The sequence below is a fragment of the Microcebus murinus genome, chromosome 11 (assembly GCF_040939455.1).
Source record: "Microcebus murinus isolate Inina chromosome 11, M.murinus_Inina_mat1.0, whole genome shotgun sequence".
Lineage (NCBI taxonomy): Eukaryota > Metazoa > Chordata > Mammalia > Primates > Cheirogaleidae > Microcebus > Microcebus murinus.
The window spans coordinates 14,756,122-14,768,283 of record NC_134114.1 but is presented as its reverse complement, the minus strand read 5'-3'; positions in this window follow the sequence as shown (position 1 = coordinate 14,768,283).

Below are 12,162 nucleotides of genomic sequence, written 5' to 3'. Positions count from 1 at the left end.
GTTTTACTTTTAATAATATATTATACATGGTAAAATATGTGGATACCCATGTAAAACTCACTGTTAATTTTTTGCTTTGTCACAGGAGAAATTAACAAGATTTTCCCCATGTAAAGTGCAGTGGAAAAAAGTGCCCCGAATGTCTTATTTTAGTTCCTACTCCATTCTCCTCCCACTACTGTAGTTCATCATTAAGTTTCTTGTACACTCAGTGTTCTTGTGAAATTTTCTCTCCCTCTCTCCCTTATAACAATTATTCTGAGGGAACTGAAATGATAAAGAGGATTATTCATTTTCAGAACAGACATTTGCAGAAGAGCCACATGTCAAGGAACTTGGAGCCCAGAGGTGCAGGTTAAAAAAAAATTGTAGTTGAATATGATCTGAGGAGTTGCATTATAAAAAATAATTGTCTCTCCCCAACTAAATGTAATGAAGTGTGATTTTCTAGGCTGTAGGAAAATATTCAGAATAAAGAAACTTAACTTTCATGTTCTCTCTCTGGGCTTTGAATTTTAAAAGGCAAAAATCTCCTTATAATATATGGTGGCCTATTTTCAGTCTTTTTAAAATTAATAGTTTCTTTTATTTGCCAAATATAAAATTCTAGCTAAATCATCCTTATAATGACCCTACAATATATTGTATTAAGTTACTTTGGAGCTACTAAAGAAAGTAAAAAATATTAAATATATGCTGCCTTTAAATCATCAACTCCAAGCAGGTATCTGTACTGTGTTGGATCTTACCTATCTGTGCTTACAATTCATTATGGAGTATTTCAAATATAACATTTCTAGAATGACTTCCACTGTACATTGCCTTACCTTCTTTTTTCTTTCTTTTAACTTTAAAATTCATTCAAAGGTCATAATTGTCTAATTTTATTTTCTTGCTCTGTCAAAAGCTGTTATGGTATTTCATAAATCACTTTTTTATGATGGCAAAAATTAGATCTACTCACAACTACTTTAAATATTGTGCAACATATGCTAAATGAACCTGCAAATGTACAGCAAAGAAAGATGTATAGAGGGAGACAAGTCCAAATGCCCCTACCCTGGGCTCTCTCATCTAGGTGCTATTCTTAGACATCAAATGTTTTGAATGCTTTGAAATATAATAGTTGATAATATTCCTCCTATATCAAATTGAATATTGAATAATTCTGTTCAATGATAACCTTGGATTTCTATATTTTTTGAAGCATAGAATTATTCCATAAAGTTTGTAAGTAGCTCTATTAATAGGTATATCATCATGAGATCATTTTATGAGTCTGAAATATGAAGTTGCAAGGAAGAGATGATGCTGTGTCCTTCACAGTATTTATGTACCTATAAATACTCCTGTAAAAGTCTCCTTGAAAGTTCTGTAGGTGGGGGTGGTTGTAACTTGTTTACAAAAATCTTGCATACATCTTGATAAATAGAACCAGTCGATGAACCAAATGGGAATCAAATCCTCCTAGAAAGTATTAAATTACAGTAAAGAACTTATTACAGTGCATCTAATCTCTATTTGAAGACTGTCATTTCTCAAAAGCATAGCCATAAGCCAAATTAACTCGAACTGATGCTCCAAATGAGAAGCTGTGTGTATGTACTTATGCCTAATAATGTCTTTGGCTCTGGATGAGAACGCCCACCTGAGCAAACTCTTTTCCACCTCTGCCTCTTCATGTAAGTTAATCATGTAACTAGGTTAAAACCTTGCAAACTCAGAATGTTTACCGAAGTAAACACTGCAACTTATAAATTTCTATAGTCTTCTAATTTCCTGTCATGATATGCAAATATAAATCCTACTTATCGTGTCTTTGAAATCATGTCATTTTTTTTATTTTAAATAACTATTCTTTGATGCATTAGAAAAAAATTGCAACTTTGTTTATTTCAAAATTTTTTCATTGTTTGTAATTGTATAATTAATGCATATAGATTATAAAATTTGTAAAATTTAAAATCCTGTTGTGAAGAAAATGTATCACTCCCCTTTTCCCATCAACTGAATGTATCTACTCTTATTTTTGTACCTCTCCACCAAATCATGAAATTTTCCTATGATTTCCTCTACTAGTACCTCTCCTGCTCCCCTGCCTTCTCTTGCTCTTTCGTTTTTCTCTTCTATGTAGTTTTTCTCTCATAATGTGTCTCTTTCTTAGACATTCTTGAATTTATTATCTCAGACTCATTTGTGAATGTTCCCTCTCTCTCTCCCTCTCTTTCTGACTCTATACCCAGCTCCTCACATGCTCATCTCTTATGTCAGAGAACTATAGTTGCCTTTATAAGAATCTCTTAACATTTCTTACTTAGGTTATACTTAGATATTTCAGTGTTGGTTTTTTTTTTTTTTTTTTTTTTTAGTTGGTAATTTTCGGGGAGTATTTTCTTCCAGTATGTCTTCTAATTGGATTTGCTGACAGGAACTAATATTTCTTATACTATACTGTTCATATTTCCTATTTTTAGGTAATGTTAGTTACATTGGGTAAACCTAACAAATTGAAACTAAGAATGACAATAGTAAGCAAGTTTGTTTATTCTCAATTTCAAAGTAATACTGCCAGCATTGATAAGGATTGTTAGTTTGGGGCAATTATCTTTTCACAGGTTGAGCTTCTATTATTAGTCTGTTGATTTACTTACTTGTTTATAGTTATAGATTTGGGGCTTTATTCAATAAGTTTCTGCTTGAGTTAAGAATATCTTTGGAACTTTTTCTTAGTTCTATAATAAACATATTCTCTTTATACTACTAAAAATATCACTTCTATATGAATCATAATGCTTTTTAAAAGTTTTATGAGGCCCAATTATTATCTTATCATTCTATATTAGATTTTATGTACATATTCCAAAGTTTTATTTTTGTTTATCTTTTTACTTTTTCAACTTTTTATACTTTTTTTAAAAAATTAGAATTTATGCTAATATGTAAAATAATTTATATTAATATCATTTTATTACATTCTAAACTATGATTTTGAAGTACAAGAGAATTAATCAGTAGAATATCATTTTGAATTGAACTGTTTAAGCCAATCTAAGATCTTTGTCTATATTAAGCACATTAGTCAATCATGCAGAAACAGTCATATGTATAATAGATTTAAGTTATATTACCCTTTATTTGCTAAGTAGCTTTATATACTTGTAATCATTTCATTTTGCAATTACCAAACTTTGTATCTTTTCCTAACATTTATGAGGTTGATCCAATTTTTTCTCTGTTCCTATTTTTTATTTTTAAATTTAAACATTCTATTTTTCTTCCCAACAACTGCAATTTCATTAAAATACACCTAGATGTGAATATATTTTCTATCATGCCCAAGATTTATCTCTATATTAAAATCTAAGATATTACCCACCATTTATGCCTTTGAATATTCTTTCTTGCATATTCTCTGTTCTTCTTTCCATACAAATGAGAGTGCCGAAGATGAAAGCCAGAAACTTTTTAAAATGTAATTTCAGAAGTGGCTTCTCATCATTTCTGTGATGTTATATTCTTTAAAAGTGAGTCAAATAAGTCCAGCCCACAGTGAAGGGGTGGATATGACACAACAGCATGAATTCCAGGAGGCATGATAATTGGAGGTCATTCTAGATATTTCTCCCAGAATAATTAAAGTATTTAATGATATGAATTTATTGCTGAAACCCCCAATTCACACATTTTTTCATATATTAACATAATAAAATTTATTATTTGTGACCTATATCTTATCAAAATTTTTAATACTGCTATTGTGACAGAAAAGTAAATTTGAAGTATCTTATTATTAGATCACAAACTTTTACAGGTTGCAAGTAAGTACTGTACCATGCATCATTCATATCTGTGATGTTATTTGTTTTAAACAGATTTTATCTTTCAAAGGCTGAAGGAAATTTATTATTCTTGGCAAATATCAGATGATCACTAAGGTACACTTGTATTACTAAACTTATTTGATTTCTTTAATATAATACTATGTGTTTAAGTTGTGGTAGAATAATGTATTCAGATATTAATTTAAGTTCTGTTGGCCAAGTCCCCAGCCACCCCCCTGTTCTTGGGAAAAGATAAAAGAAAGCACAAAGCTGAAGCTGTTTGATAATAACTCCTAGTTTACAATTAAAAAAAAAAAGAAAATAAATATTTTTAAGTTTTCATTTGTAATTGTTATGGGTACATAATAGTTGTCTATATGTCTATATTTGTGGGGTATATGTGATGCTTTGATACAAGTATACATTGTGGTTTAACCAGTGCTCTATTTCTACGACAAATTATATACAAAAAATATACATTATAAAACATGTCTGAATATTTAGTCATATTTGATATTTCATGAAATGAATGAATTAAAAAAATATGCCAGATACTCACGGAGGTGAAGGAAGAGGGTGACATAACCACAGATGGGTTAATGCATCTCAGACCTGTCGGCTGTTCCCTGGAGTTCTGAATGACAGTCATATCAGCGGTACCATTGTTGTTCATTATATTTGAAAAATTTATGACAGACCTTTAAGAGCTTTATATATTAATAAAATGGGAATGGAAAGTAAACTCCCATAATGTCTGAAATCAAATTTCCTACACAACTGTTGGGATATAGACACAGTATCAATTTTAATTTGGTTTATTGGTATGTTTTATTTTTTATTATTTGTTTTACCATGGCCCTCTAACACTGATGAGTTTCCACTCTAAGCCTCTCCTCTATTACATACATGAAGCTTTGTATAAAATTGCAAATAATTCAAAGGCTTACAAACAGATTAACCAGTTATTGAAGTAGATATATTTGGAGACATATGTCATGACTTTTACAGACATATAAGTGAATGCCATTGTAAATATATGTCTACATTACTGTTCCTTTAAATTTTTTTAAGTTTCAAAATATTAAGAGAATAACAAATGTTTTTATTACATGGATAGTTTTTCTAATGCTTAGTCAGGGCTATTAGTTTGCCCATCACCTGTATAGTATTCATTGCAACTGTTAGATTTTATACCACCCCTCAACCTCCTTCTTGATTTCCAGTGACTTTTACTTCTCTCTGTGCCCACATGTGCCCAGCAATTAGTCCCAAATTGCTAAAGAATACATGTAGTGTTTGCTTTTTCCACTCCTGAGATACTTTACTTAGGGTAATGGTCTCCGGTTCCATCCAAATTGGTGCAAAAACATTAATGCATTCCTTGTATGGCTGAGTAGTACTCCATGGTATACATATATCACATTTTCTTAATCCATTTATGAACTGATGGGCATTTAGGTTGATTCCACATCTTTGCAATTGTGAATTGTGCTGCAGTAAACATTTGAGTGCAAGTGTCCTCTTGATAAAATGACTTTTTTCTTTTGGTTAGATACCCAGAAGTGAGATTGCTGTGTTAAATGGTAAGTCTATATTTATTTCTTTGAAGAATTTCCATACCATTTTCCATTGAGATGGTACTAATTTTCAGTCTCCACCAACAGCGTAGTAGTATTCTTTCTCTGTGCATCCATGCCAGGATCTATTGTTTTTTGACTCTTTTGTAATAGTCACACTGACAGGAGTAAGGTGATATGTCATTGTGGTTTTACTTCACATTTCTCTGATGATTAGTGATGTTGAGCACTTTTACATGCTTGTTGGCCATTTGTCTATGTTCTTTTGAAAAACATCTGTTCATGTCTTTGTCCACTTTTTAAACTGTCTAGGTCTTTAGTGGAGTGATGAAGTACCTGGCAATTATGATGCTACTATTTGTCTCTTTGCTAAAATCCAGCAGAGTGTGCTTTATGAATCTGGGAGCTCATGTGTTAGGTGCATATATGCTGACAATTGTTATGTCTTCCTTTTTGATTGCTTCCTTTACCATTATATAATGACCATCTTTGTCTTTCTTTACTATTGTTGATTTAAAGTCGATTTTATCTGATATGAAAATTGCTACACTTGCTCTGTTTTGGTTTCTGTTACATAGAATATTTTTTTCATCCCTTCCCCTTGAGTCTGTCTGAGTCCTTGTAGATTAGATGTGTTCATGGAGACAGCAGATACTTGAATTTTTTTTTTTATTATTCATTCAGCCACCCTATGTCTTTTCAGTAAAACATCCAGACTAATGTTGAGTAATACTACTGATACGTGAGATGCTGTTCTGTTGATCATGTTGTGTACTTTCTTACTACTTTCTTTTTCCTCTTGTTTTGTATGAGCCATGAGCTTTAGCTTTTGCTTGATTTTACCCTGATGAGTGTCTGTTGTGCTGATCCACAGGTAGTTCTGAGTACTTCCTGAAAGGCATGTCTGGTCGTGACAAATTCTTTCATTATTTGCTTTACTGGAAAATTCTTTATTTCTCCATCAATTATGAAACTTAAGTTTGCAGAATACAAAATTTTAGGTTGGCTGATGTTGTCTTTAAAAAGACTGAAGACAGGTCCCCAATTTCTCTGGCTTGGAAGGCCTCAAGTGAGAAGTTTGCAGTTGGTCTCATGGATTTCCTTTGTAGGTTAGTTGCTGATTCATCTTGCTGCTTTCATCTTGCTGCTTGTAGAATTTTCTCCTTCATTTTGAATTTGTCTAGGTTGATTACTATGTGTCTTGAAGATATTCCATTTGCTATAAATCTTCCTGGTCTTCTATGACCACCTTGTATCTCGATATCTGAATCTCTGGCAATACCAGGGGAGTTTTCTTCAATAATTCCCTTGAATAGATTTTCTATACCTTTTGATCTTTCTTCTCTTCTCTCAGGGATATCTATAATTCACATATTGATTTGTTTCACATACTCTTATGTTCCTGTAGGTGATTTGTCAGTCTTCTTTGTTCTCGTTTCCAAATCTTTGAATGACTGGTTTAGCTGGAGAGCCTTGTTTTCAAGCTCTGATATTCTTATATTCTTTCTTCTGCTTGGTAAAGTCTGTTGTTGAAGCTTTCTTCTGTGTTTTGAAATTCTCTGAATGAATGACTCTTTCATTTATTTAAGTTCTATTATATACTTTCTTATGTTGTATGGCTCTATAGTGACCTTTCCATTTTTTTCTCTGATTTCCTGAATTTGTTTTTTGGATTCTTTTTGATGGTTTTCAACTTTCTCTTTAATTCCATTAATCTTATTTGCCATCCATATTCTGAATTCCATTTATGTAAATTTTCACAATTTCCTTTTGATTGGAGTCTGCTATTGTAGTTCCATTGTGATCCCTTGGAGGTACCAAATATTTTGTTTTTTCATGTGCCTGGGGTATTTTGCTGTTTTTTTCTTTTCTGAATCCTCTTTTCTTGCCTAAGGACTAATAGTTTTGAAGGGTACCTGTTCTTTATTACCAGGAACTCTCCTACTTAATGAGAAGAAGGGAAGGTCCTCAGGTGGCTGTTTTGTTCTATTCTGTAATGTTGACCCAGCAGGGAGGAGTGGGTGTGGTAAGAGACTATATTGTAGCTATTCTGTTTTGTACTTTTCCCCTGTCTTTGTCACAAGTAATGTTGATGTTTGATGATCTTTGTGTGGAATGATGGGTCATTTCTTAGATCATTGTTATAAGTACGAGTTGGGGACTGGGTTAGACCCTTCCACAGAGGCTGGCATTGTGAGTAATGGCTCTGTCCAGTATCATTCTCATAGGGGTGACAGTGGAAGCCAGCTAAGGTTATCTAGGAAGTGGTCATGGGTGTCTGTGTTATGGGCATTTGCTTAAACCAAGTCCAAGTGTAATGGCCACTTGAGGCTGCAGGGTCCATGGCAAATCATTAGACCTCGGCGTGGTTCTGCCACTATTACAGACTTGGGGGTGAGGTCTTGAGGTCCAGGCACAACACTGAAATCTTGGGAACAGCGTCATGGGCCCATCTGGAGCTCTGGACCCACAGGGGAAGAGCCTCAGGCCTGGGGACAAGGAGAGTCTCAGAGCCAGAACTGGGGACCATGGAAGCAGACCACCATAGGCAGGGGGCTGTTCTAGTGGTGTGGGAGCTGTGGATGCTGAGCTGCATGAACAGGAGTTGGTTCCAGTGGCCTAGGGCCCATGAAAGTGAGCCAGGGCTTCTAGATGCCTGGGGTTCTCCCCAATGTAGGTCCCACTGAAGCAGTCACCCAAGACTTCCCAGTGGGTGTCTGTGGTGCCTGAGATACCCCCTCTGTTCAGATCCCATGCTGGGTGGGGAGGGGCTCTTAGCTCCAGTGCAATGTCACTGCATGGATGCTAAGCAGCTCCCTGATCATTCCAGAGGTCTGTGGTGGTGGAGGTAGCCCTGTGACAGCTTGGGCCACATGCCTGTGGGGTAAGCCTGGGACTCCAGAACTTTATCCTCCTGCTCTTCCCGATGTGTGGATGCCTCCTCACAGATTGCTTTGATCTTGCCAAATGAATTGCCCTGTCACCTTCTCCTTCATTCTGAATGTCTCCCATTACTTGTCCAGAGTTTTACAATATTCTTTCCTAGAAGAGCCATCCATAGGTATGCATCTGCCTGCAGCTTTTGATCCTCTTCTTGAGAGCATTGTGAAAGTTCTGCTTCTGGTCCATCATCTTCCCCAGTCTCCTAAAATATGTTTTAGTCTATCTCTTGCTTATTCATAATTGTGGACGTAATAAATGCAAAGTCAAAGAGGATATTATAATAAGATTCTCCTAATATGTCTGAGTATTTCTGATTAAGAGAATATTGGAAGACTGTAGGCAATTGCATTAGTTTCCTATTATCTCCAGAACAAATTAGCATAAATTTAGTGGCTTAAAAAACACACATTCATTATCTTACAGCTCTGTAGGTTAGAAATATCACTGGAATAAAATCTAGGTGCTATGGTATGAATGTTTGTGTCACTTCCTTACCCCCTCCAGAATTAATATGTTGAAATTTTAACTCGCATGTGGTAGTATTAAAAATCAGGGGTCTTTGCGAGATGATTAGGTCATGAGGGCAAAGCTGTCATGCATGGAATTTGTGCCTGCATAAAAGAGGTCCTGGAGAGATCTTTGGCCTTTCCCACCAAGTGAGGATGGATCATACAGCAAGATGGATCCTTACTGGACACCAAATCGGCCTTGATATAGGATTTTCCAGCCCTACAATACTGTGAGAAATAAATTTCAGTTGTTTATAAGCCACCCAGTCTATGGTATTCTATTATAGCTACTAGCATGCACTAAGACACTAGGTGCTTGCAGGACTTTGTTGCTTTTTGGAGTCTCTAAATGAGAAGCCCTCTCTTCCAATGCTCAGAGAATGCCTGCATTCCAAGCTCAGTGACCCTCTTCCTTCATCTTCAAAGTCAACGAAACAGGCTACAGTGCTTCTCACACAGCATCACTCTGACCTCTCCATCTGTCTCCATATCTTTTCTGACTCTAAAGCTTCTGCCTTCATTTTCCACTTTTAAAAGCCATTGTGATTACATTGGACTCATCAGAATAATTCATGATAATCTCCCTATTTTATGGTCAGCTAATTAGCAACCTTTTTTCCCCTTTGCCATGTAACCTAGCAGGTTGACAGATTCTGGAGATTGGGACATGGGCACTTCAGCAGGGTCATTATTCTGCCTACCATGGTGGTTTTAAGCTGATTTTAAGTTAGGAAGCATTAGTCAAATATTTCCATTTTATAAAAACAAACATTTCTCAACACTGTGCACATACAATTTGAGAACTACAGATTGTATAACAATGTAACATAAAGAAAAAAGATTAGGAGTATTTGTTTAAGGAATACTGCTTAAGGAAACATGATACTGAGACAATGATACAATAATTTTATTAGACCAGTATGAAAAAAGAAAAAAACAGTTATGTTTGAATTTTGAATGTGCATGTTTGTGTGTGTGAGAGAGAAAGAGAGCCAGAGACAGATAGGAAGAGAGATACTGAACAAAGAACAAGAGCAAAAGATGATAAAGAGAATGTGGTAGTATGATATTTGTCAAAAATATTTTTTTTTCATGAAATCATTTTTTGTTTAAGGTAAAATTTGTTCCTTTAAAAGCTCTCTGAGATTTCTCTGGAAAAGATTTGTTTAGACATGCAATCATTTACACCATTCTTTAATAGCCAATTTACTTTTACTTAAAAACCACCTTTGCAAATTTCTAACTAAAGATAATGACTGTGCTGAAATTATATAGCTCCCTTCTTTGTCATTGCATTTTCTCTTTCCTGTCTGTTATGCCATCATGCTATTGAGCTAAAACCAATAATTTTCTTTTACAAGAGTGATTTTTTTTCCAAAAGAATATCAACGGGAACTATTTTCATACTTTCACCTTCCTATTCAAATTGACTTACTATAGTATTCCTATTCCCTTTAGATTCAGTTGGCTTGCATCCATTTTTTTCCCAGAGAATGTACTGTGCTACACTTTTTAAAAAAAAAATATGATTCTGATCTTATTCAGAAGATATTCTATCCACATGTTTGTTTATAATGCCCTGAATTTTGCCCTTTAATCATTTCTTTCCTCAATTTCAGAATAGGTGGTATATTATTCATAGTTTCTTTTGAACTATAACAGGTGGCAATACTTCTCTGAACTGAACCTGACAAGATAGAATTAATCATCTCTTGTCCTTCATGTAAACCCTCTATCTTTCATGCTAAAGAAGTTGGATATGTCCAAAATTTCTAGATTATTAATAAAGTTACAGAGACACCATTGATCAATGCTCATTTTGATTCTACCTCCCAATATATAGTCTCTGAACCTGTATTTACCATTTTACCCCAAATGTATTAAGACTGAGCATGTTTTACTACAGAATCTTCTAGAGTACATTTAAATCAGCTCAGATTTATGTTGTTGCCTTTCACATTTGGCACAATACTTATCACATTTGTAACTCAAGTTTTATTAGTATCTTCCCTCCTTCTGAGATTGTGGGCTCATAAAATCCTGTGTCTACTTTTCTAAGTATTTTAGCATAGTGCCCAGAATAGAGACAAGCTCAAAACACTTGCAGGTTGAAAAAATGCAAGGTGACTTCCTGTTGCATATTTAACCAGGTTTTAAATAGATATTATGAGAGTAGAGATTGATAACCCTTTTCATCACTAGATGGCTGCCACCCTGACAGAACCTCTTCCCTCATCTCAAAACAGATAGCTTTGCCCTTAACTTGTTCTCCTCTGCAAAGATCTCTACTTCTCAGAGTGGAGAAGGAGAGATCTCATGAAGGTGGGTACTCGCTGTGGTGTTGCTGACAATTTGGGCCAGCTGGACCTCAGACCCTTCAAGGAATGTTCAGATGCCAGGAGTGGTGGACTAGCTTAGGTAATACCAAGCCCCAGGCCCCTGGATGAGTCTTGGGGGGGCCAGATTGAGACCAAGCTGGAAAATTTGCCCTCACCTCTGTGAATTCAGGCACTGGCTGTGATAGTAAGGGGCGGGGTGAATTCCTGCTATGGAGAAATGCTCTGGCAAAAGAAGGGAGGATGCACTGTGAGTCTGTGAGAGGAGGGCAGGCCCGTCTTGATGAGATTAGCAGAGGCAGGCAGCTGTGGGATGCAGGAGCCACTCATATCTCCCTCTCTCAGCTATGATAGTAGTCTCTGTCCTTTGGAATTCATCATCTTCAAGCACTCCTGAGTAGAAATTCAGCCTTTCAGTAGTGGCTGTCTCACAGCCATGGGTGGGGGATTGAAGATGAAGGAGGAGAATTCTTCAAATGGTGGGGAGTGTGTGACCTGCCCCCTTTGTCCCAAGGGGCCCTCTGCTGTGTTCCATGCTCCTCTCAGCTAGAAGCAGCTCACTCTGAAAGCACAAGTTCTGGGAGACCCACCATTCCCCCAGGATCCACTGGTCCTCCATAGCTTCTATGGTCCAAATGGGTTATGGGGGACATTGGCTATAGATGCAGTGAGGTAGAGACCCAAGGGCTGTGATCCCTGGGTTGGGACAGCTGCTAAATTATTTCCTGTCCATGAAGAGAGGGAAATGAGCTGCTCCCTCAGTGCAGAACCAGTAGACATCGAGCAGAGTACTATTGGGAATGTACCCACACTGCAAGCCTGGAACTTGATGTCCCTCAGCTCATCTGTGCCAAAACCTCATGCTTGAGAGCAAAGGTGGCTCTGTCTGCAGCTTTGGGTAGTTGGAGTAGGGGAGGTTCCCATATCCACATCCCTTCCTGGGCTCCTGTGATGCTTCCCCTCTGTCTTCCCCTAC